This window comes from Balaenoptera ricei, chromosome 5 (genome assembly GCF_028023285.1).
Source record: "Balaenoptera ricei isolate mBalRic1 chromosome 5, mBalRic1.hap2, whole genome shotgun sequence".
Classification (NCBI taxonomy): Eukaryota; Metazoa; Chordata; class Mammalia; order Artiodactyla; family Balaenopteridae; genus Balaenoptera; species Balaenoptera ricei.
Genome location: NC_082643.1, coordinates 4,942,682 through 4,964,983, shown reverse-complemented (window position 1 = coordinate 4,964,983; position 22,302 = coordinate 4,942,682). Strand labels below are relative to the sequence as shown.

Genomic DNA, 22,302 nt, shown 5'->3' with positions numbered 1-22,302 from the left:
AGACAGGCATGTAGACCAATGGGACAGAAAAGAGATCTCAGAAATAAATCCACACATATGCAGTCAACTAATCTTTGACAAGGGCTCCAGAATACATGTTTGCCAAAGGATAGTCTTTTCAAAAAATGGTGCTGGGAAACTGAGTGTCCACACATAGAAGAATGAAACTGAACTTCCCATCTTTTACCATATAAAAGAATCAACTCAAAATAGTTAAAGACTTAGGTATAAACCTGAAAATGTAAACCTCTTATAAGAAAACATAAGGGAAAACTTCATGACATTGCTTTTGGCAAAAAAAAAAAAAAAAAGGATTTTAGTTGTAACCCAGAAGTCTCAAGCACCACTAATTCATGTTTATATTCTACTATTTTGTAGGCATGTAAATACAGTTTCTTTGCAATAACAAATTTACCTCTCATTTAAATAAACAACTTTAACCTTTTTTTGGGGGGGGGGCACCTCGTGCAGCTTGGGGGAATCTTAGTTCCCCACACAGGGATCGAACCTGGGCCCCTGCAGTGAAAGTGCCAAGTCCTAACCACTGGACTGCCAGGGAATTCGCTAAACTAATTTAATTTTTGTTAAATTTGTTTTCCACAAATTTGCGACACCATTATTAAGAACATATCATATATATAGTTGTTAATGTGAAAATAGCCATTTTTAGAAACAAACACACATACTTAAAACCAGAATAAAGCTAAATAAGTAAACTGAGTAGAATATTAGTAGTGATAAAAGAGAATGAACTGAAAATGTGAGACTGTCTAGTTGAAGGCAGTTTTCCTTGGGATGTTTCCTAGCACTCAATAAATTGTCAGAATTCTGTATAACAATACCAAAATCAGGTGGACAGCACATCAGGGAAAACTACAGCCTTTTGTAAGTCCTAACATAAGAATTGCTCTGGGTTCTCTTCTAGTAATTCCATGGAAAAAGACTAATAATATTAATTATGCAAGTCACATTTGTATTTTGACAGATATTCTCAAAAAGTCAGAGAGAAGAGTCACAGACCCATCAATGATGACTTCACTCTTCTTATTTGCACATATTAAAAATTACTGACTTATCAAAATAATTTCAGAGGTCTTTTTTCCTTTTAGTTGTGTTAGGATACAACATACAGTTGACCCTTGAACAATGTAGTGTTTAGGAGGTCCAACCGCCCTTGCAGTCGATAATCTGAGTAGAACTTTACAGTCTGTCCTATGTGTCTGTGGTTCCATATCCATGGATTAAACCAATGGTGGATCGTGTAGTATTGTAATATGTATTTATTGAAAATGATCCCTGTATAAGTGAACCCGCACAATTCAAACGCATGTTGTTCTAGTGTCAACTGTATATTTAAAAAGCAGATTGGTCTAACAGAAGAGCATGAACTTTGGAGTAAGACATGAGTTAGAATAATTTCTCCACCACATAATAGTCCTGTGATTTGGAGCTACTAGTTAGCCCCTCTGAGCTTTAATGTCCTTATCTGTAATACAGTATAAATACTAACTCACTAAGGGTTTTCTATGCAGATACTGTAAAGCACTCACCATAATGCTAGACATTATGCTGATTCTTACTAATTTTCTGAAAATAATTACTTACTTCTTGCTAGAAACATTGACAAAAATCATTTTTAATAAGACTGGAAAATCTAGTAATTGTTAGAAATCAGCATTTCCAAAATGAATGATACCTATACAGAGATATAGGTATAGAGATAGATGGAGATGGAGATGTGAGTGTATATTGACATCTATAGTATTATATATCCAAACATAAAATATTATATATCTTCATACTAAAAACTTGATTCTGCTGATAAGAGTATAACTTTTCCTTTAATGTAGCTATTAAGATATTTTAAATAAAAATATATTTTTTTGCCAGAGTCAAAGCAAAAGCTACACTTTATTTCCCCTTTACATTGGTCAATTTATATTCCCATTACACTAAAAAATTATTTTGTAAGGTGATTTTCTTCTATTTTCTTTTTGAAAGATGCAGAGAAGTATTGAATCCCATGTAGACAGCAATAACAAAGGGGAAAGATTTACAACTTTTGGGTCAAATGACACAACACGGATTTTGTTTGGCTACAACTTCAGAGTAATCATCCAGCTATTTTCTGTATAATTGAGTTCTGATAGTGGCATCAATCACATTTTTTTCTTATACTATATTTCCCAGCAATATGATGCTGTTGAGAGAAAAATTCATGCAAAGCATCACAGGCCAGGGAGCTGATTTTTGTTGTGCCTGAATCTTTGAATTGGAAAACCTTGAGTTACAGGTTTGTTGGCAAACCCTACTGGAATTTTTCTCATGTGACAAATTGAACTACAAGAAAGTGCTGCAAAATAATATAATCTCCAGCTATATTAGGCTTAGGGTTTGATAACTAAGATTGAATAGAATGGTATACAGGGAGGATTTAAATGCAAAGAACAGTAGAAATGGGCCCTAGAATGGTGCTTGTAACAGGGAGTAGAAGACAATTTGAAATAATGTGAGGGGATTTTAGGTAGAGGTAGATCATTGTTTATTTGGAAACATCTTGCACATAACATAAGTACTTAATACACTTCCATTTCCAATGGGAGGCAATTCCCAGATGATAACAATTTATCTTCAGAATTATGGCAAATTAAAAGCAGTGTGAATGTAGGCTTCTCTGGAAAGCTTTTAAGCCTCTATGCGCATTAAGCCCTGGACACAGGTTTTATGACACCTTGCTGCGATTTTAGTAAAGGATACATTTAATCTAGCTTCTCACAAATATTGGAATATAATGTTTGAATATGTTAGACTAGTGTATATATTTTTTTTTTTCTTTTTTTCATTGTCACAGGCAGTATTACATTGGAAATATTCGGCTATTGCTACATTCCTTACTTTAGAATTAACTTCAATAAATTAACATTGGTTGACTGTTATGAACTAAAATTCATTATGATTCTTTAAATGAGTATTTTAAATGGGTTAACTCTACAACAAGATTACAAGAATGAACAAACTATATAAATATATAATGTTCATATAAGTTAATAAGTATTATAAAAATATGATGAGTATAATTCACAATACATGGATTTAGAAATATGGTGAAATGTAGCCACTTGTACCTAAATATTTCAAAACATATATGAATGTTTAAGAATGTTTAAGAAGTATTTGCCTACTTTAGAAGTAGAGGAAAGGGTCTTAAAATAGGTTAAAATATGGTATTTTTACATTTAAAGGCAGTTTAAATATGATATCACAAACTTTGGAAATAGAACATATTCTGGTAATATGAACAAGTTAATTAACCTTTCTAGTCTTCATTTACTTTCTATTTTTAAAGAGTAGAGAAAATACTTACTTCGAAAGAGCAATTGTATAGGTTTAATGAGATCATTTACGTAGGATTTTATCAATGTCTACAGAGGCTAGGAAGATAGTATAAACAAAGAATAGCATAGTCTATCAGGTATAGATGGACCCAAATGCACCAGTTATCAATTAATAATCATTTTTATACTCAACCAGTATGAGTGAGGTAGAACAAATAGGAATTTGGAAAATCTATAGTTAAAGAGATGGTGTGGACATCATAGCCAGGGTGATATTTTAATCCTGATAGTTATGAACTAAGTGCTGGAATCAAAAAGAACCAAATCAAAACAGATATCTGAGAAAAATGAAATAAATCAATAAATGAAAATTATTGTTAATTTTCGTTTAACATTCACTGACTATTATTTAATAGACGTACAATACTAAAAACACTTTAAAGCAGAGTGAACAATGCATATTTCTTTTGAAAAACCCAAAAAACTATTTAGTTAATATTTGTCACAGACATTTACATACTAGTAAGCTTATTGTGAAATAAAACACACTTAGAATAATCAGACTCATGTTGAGGTTAATCATGCTTGATAAGCATTTATTATTTTATGAGCTTTCATTACTTATCTTAAATTCTAATATTCAAGCTCTCAATTTGGCCAATGACATTGTCGCATCCTGTGAAGTATCTTGTTCGTAAATCTTTTCATCTGTTGACCCAGAACATGGTGAAATGATCTGCTTTGTGATTTCCATATCTGAAGGTTATATTTTCAAAATAGCATGCTTTTCAATGTCATTAAATAGACCTGTTTCTAACGCATTGCCATTTTTGCCCAATAGTGGAGGCTTGTCTCTCATTTAACAAGATGCTACGTGATCTGAATGTCATCAAATTGAAAAGTTTACAACAATCATCAATAATCAGGGATCCCTTGCCTACAAAACAAAATATGACTCTAAGCTTTCTTATTTTGATTTATTTCCTCCATTTTGTCTGCAGGACCTTATATACCTTCAGTGGAATATTCCTATATCTCATCTCATATTACACCATGTCAATTTGCCTAATTTTTTTTATGATAGAAATAGGCAAGTAATGATGATATTTTATTTATATTTCTGCAGGCATGCAGACTAAATTAGCTTATATACAGTGACAGTGCTGAGTATAAGGTCTCTAGGAAACTTTCAGAAAATCTATATACTAATATTTTGTTGGTGGTGTTCAGGAGAGAATGTTAGGATTCACTTTGATAATCCATAATTCCAGAGGCATTGTACTTGGTGAGTCCTTTGCAAAATAGCTGTGACAGGTTGCCCCCGATTTTCATAAATTCTGTTTATGCCACTTTCTTTTATGAAAGACCTACAAATACATTAGTGTCAGCTTTCGCTAACCAAAAGAAATCCTAAGCGGATCTTCTTTTTTAGTAAGAAAGGTGAAGAACTAAAATCACATCCAACCAGCTTTGCAGCAGCCCTATAGAGGTTGGGAGCATCTGAGCTGTAAAACTGGCACAGCCAAGCTCCTTCCTTGGAACCACACTCAGCATCGTCTCAGCATCTCAGCATCAATCCCTTATAGCTGTGAACCGTGTCTGTGAGCACCTGTGCTTTACCTCCATTTATTTTGTGCATCCCTTAATAAGATGTGTCCTAAGGTAACTGCTTCTTCACTTTATAACATTTTGGTTTGTGAAAGGTTTCACAGGAACCTTCTACTTTTGGATAGTGGGGAAACCTGTACTTAGGTTCAAGAAGAGGTTAGAATTATCACTCAATGATTTTCTTAGAGTTCTCTGATATAGGGATTCTGTCAGAAAATGGTGTCAATGTGTGAAGAGTTAATAAAACAAATGTGCTCTTCAAATTCCCAGGCTCCCATATGAGGGGCTGAAGGGAGGTGCCTTCTTAACATTTTGTGAAATCTAATTGATGCCATACATTTTTATCAACTGTGTACAAAGAGCCCAGATTATACATCTGTGTGCCTATTATCCTCTGTTTGCCCAGATATCTGGGTTCTGATAAGAACTAATTGTTGTACGAATATGCCAGAAAGAGTGAGTCAGACAGTTTGATTACTGTTTATCTTCCTTATTTGCTTTATTTTCCAACTTTGTGTTCATTTCCATATTTGTGTTACATAGGAAATATAACTTTACATTTGAAACGTTATTAAATATGACATTTCTTAAAAGTCACTTTTCTAACTCATGCAGTAAAATTGTGTACCAATTTAAATACAATATCTTTCCCCTAAATTGATCTACTGTCTGTCTAATGCATACCTTTATAAATACTAAACTCTGGTATAAATAATAATAAAACTTTTGGAAACATTCTAACAATAGTACAATTTAAATAGAAAATAAATTATTAGTGAATAAAATATTTGTTTTTGTCTGAAACATATGCTTATAGAAAGTCAAAATGTGTTTCTAGATATAGTTTGGATTCAGAAGACTAAGATTATACCATACAGTAAAGAAAAAAGGTGTGTTATTTTCTAATGTAATTATTATAATGATATTCAAGTAAAGACTATATACATACATATACATATATATATCACATCCAATATTGTCTTAATTATGATTATACTAATATTAATATTAGAATATAATTTTAGGGGTATGTTTCAAAGGCAGAATAAACATCAGAAGAAAAAGTATGATTAGATTAAAATTAAGAAGTTCTATTCATAAGAATTTGCCCTCAAGATATTGTCTACCTAAAAAATTAATAAGAACTTAGTATCATAGATTGCTCAATAGATAGATAGATAGTTATAGATGAAACAAACCAAAGAAAACTAGGCAGTAGTTTTAAAAAGACTTTTCAGATAGAAGGAAAGATGAAGTGTCAATATATATTATGAAAAGATGTTAATCCTCATTAGTTTTCAAGGAAACACACTTTATAATCACAGAGAAATGCCATTTTACATCTATCAGAATACCAAAAATTAAAAACCTACAAAACACCAAGACTTGATGTGATTTGGAAAAATAGGGCTTATTATCAACTGCTAGAGGTAGTGTCAGTTTCACCTCCCTTTGGAAAGCACTTTAACATTATCTGTTAGGATTTGCATACGCCTTGGAACACAGCAATCACACATATTAGAGAAATATTGAATTGCCATACATTCAGAAGTTATTTAAGAAGAACCTGCCACGTACTTAATATTTTGCTATAATTTATTTTCATTTTTATTTGTCTTTTAATTACTTCCGTATTTCCATAGTAACTGAACTAACTTCATTTAAATACTTTTTATAATGGCTGTAATTTGATTTATGTAATTTAAATGTGTGTGAAGTTGTTACATTCCCAAGTGTGTGAATACTATTTCAAAATTAATCCAAACTTATTTATTTGTTTTCTAATGTCTATTAGAAAAGGGATATTTACAAAATTTATAAAATTAAGAGTTTTCATTGTAAGGCGAACAAAAAATCTACAGGGAACGATAGGTTTGTTCATTTGTGTTTTCACCTATGAAATATTCACTGAGGAAAGAACAAACATGCAAACAAACATGCTGCTAGCATATGGCTAGTACTGAATAAGACAACTCTGTACTTTCAGAAAGACTATAGTTTAATGCAGTTAGAAGTAAAGGACAGCTTTAATACATGGTAGAATAACATAATTGTTGTAACAGACATACAAGTCAAGTGGGATAGGATCGCAACCACAGAATCATCAAATTCCAACTGAGTTGAATTGCATAATGTTTATTGAGATGATGACATTTGAGCTAATATTTGGTGGCTGTAGCAATACCTCTACAGCTGGAGACTTAAAAGTATATCAACTCAGGGAAGAGTCATGAACCCACGTGGTGTGTTTTATTAACTTTGTGTAATATACTCGTAAAAAGATTTGCTGGGAATTTGCAATACATGGTGAGAATAAATTATTGGGTAGAACCAGATTAAGGGAGGTGTTGAACATTGTGAATAGAAAAAGTCAAATGAGGAGTCATTTACATGCTATGTTTCTGCAAAGGTAAAAATTCTTTTCTACATAGTCATTATCTAGTGTTTAGATAAATATCACAATAAGCATTTTTTGTTGCATAACTCATTGTTAATATATAGTAGACATTTGAGTAATTTTTTTTTTTTTTTTAACCTGAGCAGGATTAACCAAATTCAAATTGCCAACATGGTATATAAGACCAACAGTCTTTTATGTTGACTATTTAATCTCAAGACAGAATACGTGTTGTGCTGCTGGATACAACCCCTGTGAGCATTCAGTATGAGGTTGGACCGTCTTCCTCTACTCATCTTTTGAAAACTATTTTGCATAATGGCATTTCCCAAAAGATAGTGTTACTTGATTTATCAGCCTATTTGAGCTTCTAAGAAGAAAATGTTCATAAAATATTATTTTTAATAAATAATCATATTAAAATAGTCAAGGACTAAAATTATGTCTTAGGCTGCTTGTGCCTATTAATTTGTATCCATTAAATTAGAGCAAAGCTAACACTGAAAAGATTCTATTTTAATAATAGATAAGAGATAATCTACTGCTGACTTTATGCTTTTGTGGCCCCTGAGCAATGTTTACTTCATACCAATGGGTACAGTGTTGGCCAGGACACAATTCTGGCTACAGAAACTAATCTGAAAACAGTTTGTTTGATATATAAATAAGTGGATACTCTGCTCATTAATTTGTTTTTAGAACATTATTATTCTACTCCAAACTATTTGATTAGACTCATATTTTTAGCACATGCTTGCTTTATTTTGCTTTTTTTAAATTAATTTTTATTGGAATGTAGTTGCTTTACAATGTTGTGTTAGTTTCCACTGTACAGCAAATTGCTTTCTTAAAATTATTAGAGAAATTAACTCAATTAGAGATATTGATAGAAATAAAATTTTAATGGCTCCAGTATTCTAAGGTACTTGGCACAGTGTCTAGCACATAATAAGGGCTCAGTAAATGTTTCTGATTACTGATACTGTTATTATTCTGCTTCAGTAATTTTAGTTTTAATTTTTTCTTAAATATATTGAACAATGGATAAAAATTATGTAAATGGTAAAAATGGGTAAAAGTGAAAAATGCTAGGAATAGGACTATTCAAGAAAGTGTTACAGATTAAATATTTTATATTTGTTTTTAACAGCAAACTATTTTGAGGTTCAGATTTACTTAGGAATTACTTATAACTTTATTAACATGTATCGCAACTGGCGATTTCTTTACTCTTGTATCTTACATAGTCTGGTACTCCTGTGAAGATAAATTCCCTTCTTGAATCTCCTAGTCACATGAAAAATTGTATGCTCAAGTTGGAAAAAATGCCCTTGGAGCAAACATTTCAGAGTTTTATTCAAATCTGATCATTTTCCTTTGATGTTCTTTCTTGTAGAGTGTGGGAGAGGTAAGTTTCATACGGATTGTTAGTAAAAAATATATATACATATATAGGAGGGAAACCGTTTTTTTTTTTTTAAATCTTTATTGGAGTATAATTGCTTTACAATGGTGTGCTAGTTTCTGCTTTATAACAAAGTGAATCAGCTATACATATACTTATAAACCCATATCTCCTCCCTCTTGGGTCTCCCTCCCACCCTCCCTATCCCACCCCTCTAGGTGGTCACAAAGCACCGAGCTGATCTCCCTGTGCTATGCGGCTGCTTCCCACTAGCTATCTGTTTTACATTTGGTAGTGTATATAAGTCCATGCCACTCTCTCACCCAGCTTACCCTTCCCCCTCCCCATGTCTGTTATGTGTAGTGAGGTGGATGGACCTAGAGTCTGTCATACAGAGTGAAGTAAGTCAGAAAGAGAAAAACAAATACCATATGCTAATACATATATATAGGGAAACTGTTTTTATATCACATTCTGGAAGTCATGCCTGACTGCATCTTATTTTCAAGAGTGAGCAATAATTAAAGGTTACACGTGTGGAGTCCCGGTGGTATCAGAAGGCTTCAGCTGAAAATGCTCTCCTGTTTCAGTGCCAGCGTTCACTCTTCCCACAGCACAGCTGGCTACACTACTGCTACTTGGCCTAGTTTATCTCTCTTCCTGTCACTTCTCTCTGAGCATCTTTGACCCCGTTCTCTTTTACTCTGTTGCAGTCACTGCAGCTGCTGGAGTATCACTGTTGTTTGTGCTGACCTTTTTCCAGTTCTGACAATGGAAGGAAGAAGGGCAGCTGGCATTGTTCTCTCTTACTAATACAGAATCTGTGTTGCGTGGGAGTGGGGATGGGAAAGGAGGGGAGAGAGGAAAGAATTAGAGGAGAACAGAATAGTTTATTCCTTTTTTTAATTTTTTTTGTAATTGAAGCATAGTTGATTTACAATATTGTGTTAGTTTCAGGTTGTAAAGCAACTATACCCCAATTTAAAAAATAGTTTGTTCCTTTTATGATTTTCCACCATTTGTTTCTCCAGTGTAACAGTTTGAAGTAGCAGCTCCCAGGAGTAGCAATAAGGTTTCAAATTAAGAAGACGATACACGTTAAAGTAATATGGGTAGTAACTCCAAATTTCTAATCTTAATGTGTAGTGGTGGTTTCTTTACCTGGTTTTAGACACTGATGTCACTTCTTCATGTTTTAATTTTCCCTTCTAACGTGATGAGGAAGAATTTTGTTTCTCAATCTCATCTTCAGGCATTTAAAACCAGGGATGACAGTGTCCCACAGAGAAGGCTTTAGGCTCCTGAAAGATTCGGGATTTAAAATCAGGTAGCGTTATGACCAAGAATTTTAATGGGACAACGTAAGAAGCATAGAAAAAACAAAAACGAACAAACAAAAAACTGTGGATGACTTCACACATTTTTCTGGTTTCACTATATTGTCATCCCTCTTTAAATACACTATTGAATCTTTTTTTTTACTTTCAAATTTAAAAAAATTAACAATTTTTAAGGTTACTTTCCATTTATAGTTATTACAAAATATTGATTATATCCCCTGTGATGTACAATACACCCTTGAGCCTATCTTACACCCAATGGTTTGTGCCTCTCACTTCCCCACCCCTATGTTGCCTCTCCCCACTGGTAACCACGAGTTTGTTCTCGATATCTGTGAGTCTGCTTCTTTTTGGTTATATTCACTAGTTTGTTGTATTTTTTAGATTCCACATATAAGTGACATCATACAGTATTTGTCTTTCTCTGTCTGACTTATTTCACTTAGCATAATGCCTTCCAAGTCAATCAATGTTGCTGAAAATGGCAAAATTTCATTCCCTTTATGGCTGAGTACTATTCCATTGTATATATACACCACATCCAGTCAGCTGTTGATGGACACTTAGGTTGCTTCCATATCTTGGCAACTGTAAATAATGATGCTATGAACATTGGGGTGCATGTATCTTTTCGAATTCCTTTTTGCTTTTTGTGGATATATACCTGGGAGTGGAATTGCTGGGTTGTTTTGTAGTTCTGTTTTTAGTTTTTTGAGAAATCTCTGTACAGTTCTCCAGAGTAGCTGCACCAATTCACATTCCCACCAACAGTGCACAAGGGTTCCCTTTTCCCCACATCCTCGCCAATATTTGTTATTTTTGTTCCTTTTGATGATAGCCTTTCTGACAAGTGTGAGTTAATATCTCACTGTGGTTTTGATTTGCATTTCCCTCATGACTAGAGACGCTGAGCATCTTTTCATGTGCCTGTTGGCCACCTGCATGTCTTCTTTGGAAAATTATCTATTCAATTCTTCTGCCCATGTTTTAATGTGGTTGCTTTTTGTTTTTTGTTTGTTTGTTTTGATGTTGAGTTGTATGAACTGTTTTTATATGTTGTATATTAATCCCTAATCGGTCATATCATTTGCAAATTAAAACACCATGAGTCTCACTTCCTTCATCTAAATAATATGTTTTTAAAACAGGTAGGTAAATTATAATAACTAGGGACCTCCCTGGTGGTCCAGTGGTTAAGACTTCATCTTCCAATGCAGGGGATGTGGGTTTGAGCCCTGGTTGGGGAGCTAAGATCCCACAGGCCTCGCAGCCAAAAAACCAAACATAAAACAGAAGCAGTACTGTAACAAATGCAATAAAGACTTTAAAAAATGGTCCACATCAAAAAAATATTTTTAAAAATCCTAATAACTAGGATACATCAAGAATTTTAGGAAAACAGAGTAGTAAGTGACAGTGCCCTGAAAAGTTGAGAACCTAACAGCTTATGATGTCATTTTAGGCAGGACCTGCCATTTGCTCTCCACTAATGTGAGCAAAACAAAGAGACTAACGTCTTTTGAGTAAATACTACTTTCAGAATTATGTCAGACAGAAGAAAAATTATCCCAGAAAAAATAGTAAGAGAGACATCAGGCTAACATTGAATTGGCCTAATCCTATTCAACAAATGACTCAATGAACAAGTTGGATGTGCTGTGTACAGCTAACTCATCTTGGGACCATCAGGATATTTTGTAATTTAAGATCACAAGTTCTTCCATGACTAAGCTGAAATTCCTTTATGAATGTCATTATTAGTTTGTAATTCTCCAATTAACATTTTTACATCAAAATTCTTACTATATAACACATATCTGGGTTCTCTATCATAAAACTGTATGAGAACAAAGACGTATTTAAGGTACTTTGGGGAAGAAAATTTCAGTTCTAGGGTTAGCCATCCTTCTAATCCACAATACGTGACCTTATTGCTATAGGATGGGGATTTAACAGATTGAGAATGTCAGGTTTCACATTATTGTTTAACAGTGCTGAGCCTGGAACTATTGTGTAAAAGCAAATCAAAAGCAATATGGAATTCACTTTAATCAACACAGTGTAAACACTTGAACCAATTTTAAAAAGCAAATTGAATTTACTATGGAACTTGCCATTGGCCTGCTAATAAGGCTTTTCATATTTGAGAAAGAATGTCTGAAGAGGCATGTAAATATCTGTTCCTCCACACTGTGTACACTCAAATGTTATACTATTTCTCTGCATTACAAGACAAGATATATAAGCCATATTACTACTGCAAGTTGCTTCATTTTTGAGTCATAATTTAAAGTTCTTATCTTTGAAGTTATGTTTATATGTATGTTTAGCAAAAATACATATTCATTTTCAAAAAATATATGTGCACTTATGTATATAAACATATGTGTTGTGTGTGTACATACACTAGTGTGTTTGTATATGTGTGTGTGCACATGCCAGGCACTGTTCTAAGCAACTGAACATTTTTAGCTCATTGAATGCTCATAAAATCTTCATACTGCCTGATTTTCTGTTCTATGTCATGCAATTTCTTTAGAAATCTGTTCCAAGAAGAAGTTAACCTCTGTTAACTTATAATCAGCTTGTTTTATGAGACATTATGTCATCTTCTACATGAACACTTTCCCAGGCAGTGTAAAGTCCAATATATTTTTAAATCTTGTGATAACTAGAAATTTCCAATGCTAAGGTTATGGCCTACTTCAGTGATTATGTTGTTTAGGTGTCTGCTGACTTTCATTGTCCTGTTTTATATCTATTTTATAATGTCTTTAGAGATAAGCAAATGTAACCGAATTATAAACTATATATTTAACCAGAATGCCTTAAATATCATGATATTTAATGCATTTGTGGATTGTAATTGTAATGTGTAATTTCCCTCACAAAATATTTATCTAAAAATCTTCACTTATCTGAATGATAAATAACTTTTTAATGTAGCCAGTTTCCTTCAGAGAATGGATATCTTTTATTTTATACCATGTTTAAATATAATTAGATCTATATGTTAACATTGTATGTAATATAAATATATTAAATATGTATATTTGAATACATATCAAATAGTGGAGAGTTCAGAATATGAGAGGAGGGATAAAAATTGCTAGAAATAACACCCTTTTATGAAAACTGATGTTCATTGCTACAGCTTTAAAGTCTAACATCTTTAATTATTTCTTTGCTCATATGCTAATTAACATCCAAGTAGTCTTCCATTTTTCTAATAATTTTGTTCTCTCAAATGATAATAAAGAGAATCCTCTGGTAGCCCTAATGATAGGTTAGAATATACTTTTATGCAACTTTTTTTTTTTTGGCTACCTCTCTGTTAATTTAATTTCTATAGGTATGATGATCTTGAGTTCTGCTTAGGAGATATATATATATATATATATATAACATTATGTGCCACGTACTACTTAAAATGTGTTATAATCATTTTATTTTTCAAATTCTCTAATTCACCATGTGGTGTATTTTCTAGATGAGGAAGTCAAAGCAAAAGAGGAAGTAACTTTGCTTGCCATCTACCTAAAATAGCAGGGTGTATAAGTGAATTAGAAGGCAAAGTTGTTCTCTTATATATCTGTAGCTAATTACCCACAGTTGTTTAATACTGTCACTGTTTATTGTTTATCATGTAAAAACCACAGCCAGTCATTTGTGTGAAGAATTCTCAAAATCGAGTCGCTTCCTGACAGTAGTAGGCTTAGAATTTCTATATTAAGAGAAGCTTAGGTCTTGGCAATCTGGCTAAGAGGGAGTTAGATTTTCTCTATGTTTCCTTAGTAAGCAGTCTGTTACACTAACATTGTGTGGTGTCCAACATGGTCCTAATGTTCCTCCTCTTCTGTTTCACTCACCCTTGTAGTCTCTTCCCACATTGAAACAGATCAGGTCTCTATCATAAATAAAGTAGGATACAGGAGAAGGTGTATGGCTTTTGAAGATGGTTCATGAAGGGCATTATGGCTCTGCCTTGCTCTCTTGGATCACTTATTATGGAGAAAGCCAACTGCCAGCATAGGGGGACACTTAAGCAGCCTTGGGGTGAGTCCCAGGAGTAAACTGAGACCTTCTGCCAACAGCTGGCACCAAATTCCCAGCCAGTCAAGTGAACCTGCATGGAAGTGGATCTTCCAGCCCAAGTCAAGCCTGCAGATGACTGAAGCCTCATGAGAAACCCTAAGCCAGAACGCCCCCCCGGCCAAAAAACCTCCATAAAGACATAAATGCTTTTTGTTGTTTTAAGCCGCTGAGCTTGACATACTTTCTTACTCATCATGTTATAACCACTGCAGACACTATGCTTACTTGGTTTGGCATTGGAAGGAAAGATGGGTACCATTTTCATTTGTTTCAGGCGATGGCTTAAATCTTTGACATGGGAATAATTCTTTTAAAAAAAAATTATTGAAGTATAGTTGATTTACAATCTTGTGTTGAATGTCTGCTGTACAGCAAAGTGACTCAGTCATATATATATATATATATATATATATATATATATATATATATATATATATATATATATATATATATATGAATGAACTGTTTCCATGTCTTGGCTATTGTAAATAGTGCTGTTATGAACATAAGGATGCATGTATCTTTTCAAATTATAGTTTTGTCTGGATATATGCACAGGAGTGGGATGGTTGGATCATATGACAACTCTATTTTTAGTTTTTTGTTCCATACTGTTTTCCATAGTGGCTTCAACAATTTACAAACTCACCAACAGTGTAAGAGGGTTCCTTTTTCTACAAACCCTCTCCAGCATTTATTATTTGTAGATTTTTAAAAGATAGCTATTCTGACTGATGTGAGGTGGTACCTCATTGTTGCTTTGATTTGCATTTCTCTAATAATTAGTGTTGATGAATATCTTTGCATGTGCCTATTGGCCATCTGTATGTCTTCTTTGGAGACATATCTATTTAGGTCTTCTGTCCATTTTTTGATTGGCTTCTTTGTTTTTTTGTTATTGAGTTATAGGAGCTGTTTGTATAGTTTGCAAATTAAGCCCTTGATGGTTGCATCATTTGCAAATATTTTCTCCCAGTCCGTAGGTTGTCTTTTCGTTTTGTGGTTTCCTTTGCTGTGCAAAGCTTATAAGTTTGATTAGGTCCATTTGTTTATTTTTGCTTTTATTTCTATTGCTTTGGGAGACGGATCTGAGAAAACATTGTTATGATTTATGTTGGGGAATGATTTGCCTATGTTTTCTGTTAGGAGTTTTATGGTGTCTTGTCTTATATTTAAGTCTCCAAGCCATTTTGAGTTTATTTTCGTGTATGGTTTGAAGATGTGTTCTAACCTCAGTGATTTACATTTGGCTGTTCAACTTTCCCAACACCACTTGCTGAAGACACCGTCTTTTCTCCATTGTATATTTTTGCCTCCTTTGTCGAAGATTAATTGTCCATAGGTGTGTAAGTTTATTTCTGGGCTCTTTATTCTCTTCCATTCATCCGTATATCTGTTTTTGTGCCAGTACCATGCTGTTTTGATTACTGTAGCTTTGTTGTATTGTCTGAAGTCTAGGAGGGTTATGCCTCCAGTTTTGTTCTTTTTGCTCATGATTGCTTTGGCAATTCTGGGTCTTTTAGTGTTCCATATACATTTTAGGAGTATTTGTTCTAGTCCTGTGAAATATGTCACAGGTTTTTTTTAATAGGTATTACATTAAATCTGTAGATTGCTTTGGGTAATATGGCCATTTTAACAATATTAATTCTTCCAATCCAAGAGCACTGGATATCTTTCCATTTCTTTAAATCATCTTCAATCTCCTTTATCTGTTTTTATAGTTCTCAGCATATAAGTTTTTCACCTCCTTGGTGAGGTTCATTCTTAATTATTTTATTTTTTTTGATGTGATTGTAAAAGGGATTGTTTGTTTACATTCTCTTTCTGATATTTAATTTTTAGTGTAAAGAAATGAAACCAATTTCTGTATGTTAGTCTTGTATCCTGCTACCTTGTTGAATTCATTTATCAGTTCTACTATTTTGTGTGGAGTCTTTAGGTTTTTCTATATATATTACCACATCATCTGTGTATAATGAGTTTTACCTCTTGACATGGGAATAATTCTTACATTGTCTTGGTTTCAATCTGACTCACTTTGTTGCCAGGAGTAGACTCTCTCTCTTTGGTTAAGTATAGGTTATTTTTAAATGGATGCGAATGTTGAACTGGCAATGTGAAGCAGTCAGAGACGTATCTGCATTCAGAACCCAGAAACCAACTTTACATAGTCAGACAACGGCTGAGACTCTTGCTTCTCCCATGGGTTGCATAGGTCTTCCTCCTGTTCACATCTAATTGATTCCTGATCTGCATGAGCACAAATTATCACAGCCCTAATTCTATGTCATGGTGCCTTTTACTATGCATTCTTACAATTCCAGTTCTCTGTACTCTTGGCTTTCTAACATGATTTCTTGATTCAAATTACACCCCCAAAAGAATATTATTATCGTATGTCATCACTTCATAGAATTTAAAACCATGGAGTCATGGCTAGTTTCAGGTTGTAGGCTTTAATGTAAGCTTGGCACTATAGCCTAATCAGCTAATTCTAGACACTAGGTTGGGAATCTGTAGTCTTGAGAGAATCGTCTTCAGTCAGTGCTAAAAGAGTGACAGTTTCACTTAAAAGTGGCTTTGAATTTGGCATATGGCAGGCAGTGTATTTGGCATATCTTATATAGTTTCCATCCCCAAAATAGTATGTTTTAATGTCTCATTTCCTTCTCCATATGTACATTCAAAGAAATTTCAGCTACCATGACACTAACCACACATTTTTTCAGATACATTAAATTTTTATCTATATTTTCTTTTGCCATTGCCCTTTTTCATTTGCCTTCTGAAGTTAAGTCAATTTTTTAAGTCCAAATGGAGAAACAGTCAATAAGACATCTAGCTAAAATGTTACACTTACATAAATGTAGCTTATCAGAAAATGTTTTGCACTGGTGCCAGCCTTACACTTTCAGACAAAGACAAGGATGAGCAAAAAACTTATTTAGTTGAAAGGCCAAGCAATTTACACATGAGTAGCCAAGAAAAATAGCTGTTCAGTGCTATAGCATGCTGCTCCGTAGTTAACTATGTAATTGTTTTTGCTTATGTAATATTCACCCTCCACATGTGTTTTTTCATAGAGACAGCATACTTAATATGGCATCCATCATTTGAATATAATTGCAAGTCCCTAATTTACAAAATAAAGCAATTTACGAAAAGAGCATTAATAAAAGTTCCTGGTGTCTATGCATCTGTTCCATTGAACCACATTTTCATTATAAGACATATGTTATCTTCAAAAAGAAATTTACATTTCCGTTAAGTTGTAGATAAGTATTGAATACTGGAGTTCTGTAACTTTGAGGTTTTCATTATCTAATTATAAATGAAAGATTTCAGGACAGATAATGTAGGTATGGTACATTATGGAAGGCCACAGATGTTTCACAGGATTCCATATGTAGAGAAAAAGAGTCATTTAACCCAACTCCTGGTTCCAGATAGGCTAACTATAGATAAAAGCTAAGTTGGATCTTAAAGGACAATTAAGGTCAAGTTAGGTGAAGAATTTTGGTGAGGCTATTCATGCAAATGTAATACATGTGTAACAATGAAGAGATTCAAAATGACTTGATGTTTGGATTGTGACTTTAGGATGACACAGGCATATCATGGAAGACCATATGTGCTATGCTAAAGATTTTGAGCTTACACACACACACACACACATACACACAAACACAGATACATGCATTATGTTTTTAAGCAAATGAGTGGCATCATCAAGCCTGCATTTATTATAGGTTGCTGTTTATATTTTATGAAGAATAAATTAATGTGACAAAATAGAGTTATTCTAATCTACAAGCAGCTATTAAAAGTGTAAAAATTATCAAAGTTACATCCCAATAGATAAGCGATTAAGGATATAAATAGAGGAAAGTTTTATTTATATATGTGCAAGCAGAGTCAATATAATTTAAAAGCAAACTAATATATGTAAGAGATAGTATTTATTCACACTTGGTAAGCTTGCACACACATGCATGCTCATACACACATACACATTAATAGTCCACCTTGAGTGTGGTGGGATGAATACTTTCCTGGACAGCTGGTGGTACTGACAGCAACCTTTCAGAAATCTACCTGGCAACAGGTGTCAATGGCTTTGAACATAGCCAGACATCTTGTACAGCTGTATGCTAATGGAAATAAGTAGCTAGAAAGAGGGTCATTGCAGTGCGCACACACACGTACACGTACATATACATGCATACATCTATATGACTGATCGACCAAAAATATTTATTGAGTCCCTATCACTTATACTAGTCTTTGATTTAGGTACTAGGTTTAAGGTGACAAACAATGAACAATTGTATTTTTAAAAAGTAGAAATCCATATGATGGAATAGTGCACAGTGATTAAGATTAGACTAGCCAGGTTATGATAAGTGAATTTTTATCTGTCACATATTTATATATTGTGTCAGAAACTCCCCCTTTCATGTACACATTTATGTAAAAATTAGAAAAATAATGAAAAGTCATATAAGGAAAATAGACTTGGTTATTTTACCTGTGTAATTGAATTCAAAGTATTTTTTTAATGTAATGCACATTCTGACTTTGTACAATAAATATATAAAACACGTTCTAAACAGACAATAACAATACATGACATTTTTAAATTAAGTATTTTCAGAATAAATTTTATCTTTATAAGATTTATTCTCTTGATCTAGGAATAATATAGTGTCCCATCTAGTGTACTTTTAGTGAATGTTACACTTGATTTGCTATATTTTTTATATTTTAGTAAATCGTTGATATATTATACTTTGAGGCTATTGTAAATGAAATCTTCTATTGTATCTTCTAATTCTTACATAAGAATATAGAATTTGGGGGTATTTAGCTTATGTCTTGTCACCTAACTGAATCCTCTTGCAATTTTTATGTGTAATTTTAATTTAACCTTTGTGACTCATTTTAGCTTCAAATTTTGATTATTTTATTTACAAGTTTACATGCTTATATAATTTATATTTGTTTCTGGGCTTAATAAAGTGGTTCATCAAAATAAATTTCTAATTAATTTTTAACATTTAACAAACACATTTATATTAATATAAAATATGCCTCTACTCTTAGTTTGCCAGGTTACTAAGAGTATATTACACTTAGTAATATGTGATACATTTCATCAGGTTACGTTTTTAAATTTAAATTATATTTGTCATTCTCATTTGATATTCTAATATATTATATCAGATGAATTGATTTCTTAACTAAATTTCTACCAAATCCTTTTTTCATTCCAAGAGGATTCCTGTCTATGATCAAACTTTTAATATCCTGGTGAATTTCACTTGCATTTTATTTGTCATTTTTGTCATTAGTGAAAGTATCCTGTAATTCTCTTTGCTTTGCTACTATTATCACTTATTGGCATCCCTTTTGCTGACTTTCCAAACTGAATGGGAACGTTTTCATCTTGATCTATATTCTAACAACACTGAATACAACTGGAATTATATAATTCTTGAAAGTAAGTACTTTTTATAGAAGCCTTAGACTCTAAGAGCATCTTGGGAAGAAACTATTTTTGAAAGTGGTTTAATTAGCACCATGGTTATTTTTATTCAAATTTCTTCTTTACGTTCAGTTTGGATATTTATAGTTCCTTGGAATTTTTATGATATAGAGATTATCAAATTTATTACCAAAAGATTCTACATTAATTTAAAATTATCATAGCTACAAACATTTCTTCTTTCTTCCCTCTTTCCCGACTTCCCATCTCCTCCTCTTTCTACTTTTTTCCTCTCTCTCTCTCTCCCTCCCTCATATATTTTGTTCAGTGATGCATTAATTAAGCCTATGCATTATCTTTTGGCCAAAAGTCTTTGGGTCTACATATTGAATTTTATTTTTGCATTTTTGTTGTTTTATATGAATTATGATTATATTTGATTTTTTTAATATTTAATTTGTTGAAGAATTTAGTGGGTTTAAATACTTGTAATACATTTTCATATTTGCTTTATTGTTGTCAGAAAAAGTCTTAACAATTTATGATTATTGGAATATACCTACAGAATACAGAAAAATTTTCTATTTTCCAGTTACTTTGTGACTACTCTTGATTATCTTTCAAGAAAACTTGAAAACACTTCCTGTTTTTATCACAGAACATTCATTATGAAAACACTAATTTAGTCATAATAACTGTATTATTGAAACTTTGTGTTTTTTCCCTTCATTTTTCAAATACCAAAGGTGATGAATTAAAGAAGCAGAATATGATGGTTGGTTTATAAATTTTGTATCTAGTCCTAATAATTTTGCTTCATATTTTAATACTATGTTTTTAGTTTATATAATTTTAAATTCATTATATAGTGCTTTGAATTTTACCTTATCTGGTATTAATATTACAAACCATGTATTTTTGGTACTTTCTCATAAATGATTGCATGTCTTAAAAATATCTGCCGTTAGTCCTTTAAAATAGCAGTGCTTGTGAATTCCCTGGCAGCCCAGTGGTTAGGACTCTGTGCTCTCAATGCTGAGGGGCCTGGTTCAATCCCTGGTCAGGGAACTAAGATCCTACAAGTGGCAGGACGAAATAATAAGAATAATAATAAAATAGCAGTGCTTTGACATACCCACTAGGGTTTGTACATGCTTTTCCTGTGTCTGGGAGTCTGATTCCTACAACCCTCCCTGGGTTCCTCTTCTTCATGTTTCAGACTTCACCTTCGCCATCACCATTAAGGACGTTTCCCCCAGTTTCACTGATCATGCCTAATCCACTCGTTAAAATCATTCACATTACTGTGTTCCTTTCTTTCATAACATATTAAATTTGTAATTTTGAAATTACATGATTTGAATCCAGTTTTTTTTTTTTTTTTTTTTTTCCCCTCAACTAGTGTATAAATTCGATTAGCACAGAGCCTGGGTCTGTTTTATTCTGTGTATGGTAGCGCTGAATACAATGCCTGGCACACGATTGGCACACCATATTCCATTGGTGGATATATGAGGAAACATAGGTCTACTTACCTTTGTTTATAAGCCGGAAAAATAAAATTCGTCTAATCATGGCTCCATCTTTCCTGAGCCTACAGAAGAAAATTTAATCTCCTGTGCACCATGTAATATAAAAGACTTTCTTGACCTTGTCAGGGTCAAATTCTCCAGCTGTATCTTCTATCAGTTTTGCCCTCCAAATATATCCAATTACTTAAATTTCGCTGAATACGTTATAACGTTTCCCGTTGATATACCTTGAACATCTCATGCCTCCTGCACCCGACATCCCCTTGTAAGCTTGGGTGGCATTATCTTGCTCGAGCATCAGCAGCCCAATGAAGTGGTCCCTCCACTGCCCAGCTTCTGCCACTTGAAGGTGACTATCCCGTCCTGCCCCTTGCCACCGAACCTGATATTTGTTTCTTTAATTGCACTTATCACATGCTTATAATCATTTTTAGCATGGTTCTCTCCTTTCTCAGGTCCATGTTCTCTCCTTGTGACTAGGATCTGTCCTCTTACATATTCATTCCAAGCACACCATAGGCAACAAGAACAGCAGCACAAAATGTGCTGAAGGGATGCAAGTACCATGAATGCATATTTGAATAAATATTCCTAAAGAATTAAAAATGCCAAGAATCTCAAAAAAATGCTTACTCTACAAAAAAGTATTTTTTATACTATGGTAGGTGCTGAAGACTGCATGACTTGGACCTCCACCCTCCAGCTAGGAGTGCTAGATTCCAGTCTTGGCTCTGGTACACTGGCGATCAGGGTTTAGTTTTAGAAAAGTGATTATGTTTAATATGGTTAACATATGCAGGAAGTAATTAGATGCGGATGAGCTCTTCCTTTAGTTACATTTTCTTTTCGCCAATATTATTCTGCTTTGAAAGTATATAAGTACACCTGAAACTAATAGAATTGTAAATCAACTATACTTCAAAAAAAGAGAAATTATATAGAATTAGATAAATTTGGATTAGTAAGGGAATCAGGCATTTGGTTGAGAATATGTTTAATTGGTATTTTTCTTTATTTCTGTCTTAATACTTTAACTCTATGTTGATTTAGTCCCTATACAGTATTTAATAAACCTATTGTCCAGGAATAATTTAATATGAA

General features: G+C 33.1%; 1 protein-coding gene across 3 annotated transcripts in view; it reads left to right on the top strand.

Moving 5' to 3' along the window:
* Positions 1 to 22,302, top strand: part of FSTL5 (follistatin like 5) — a 708,623-nt gene that overhangs the window by 573,733 nt on the left and 112,588 nt on the right. The window lies entirely within an intron of this gene.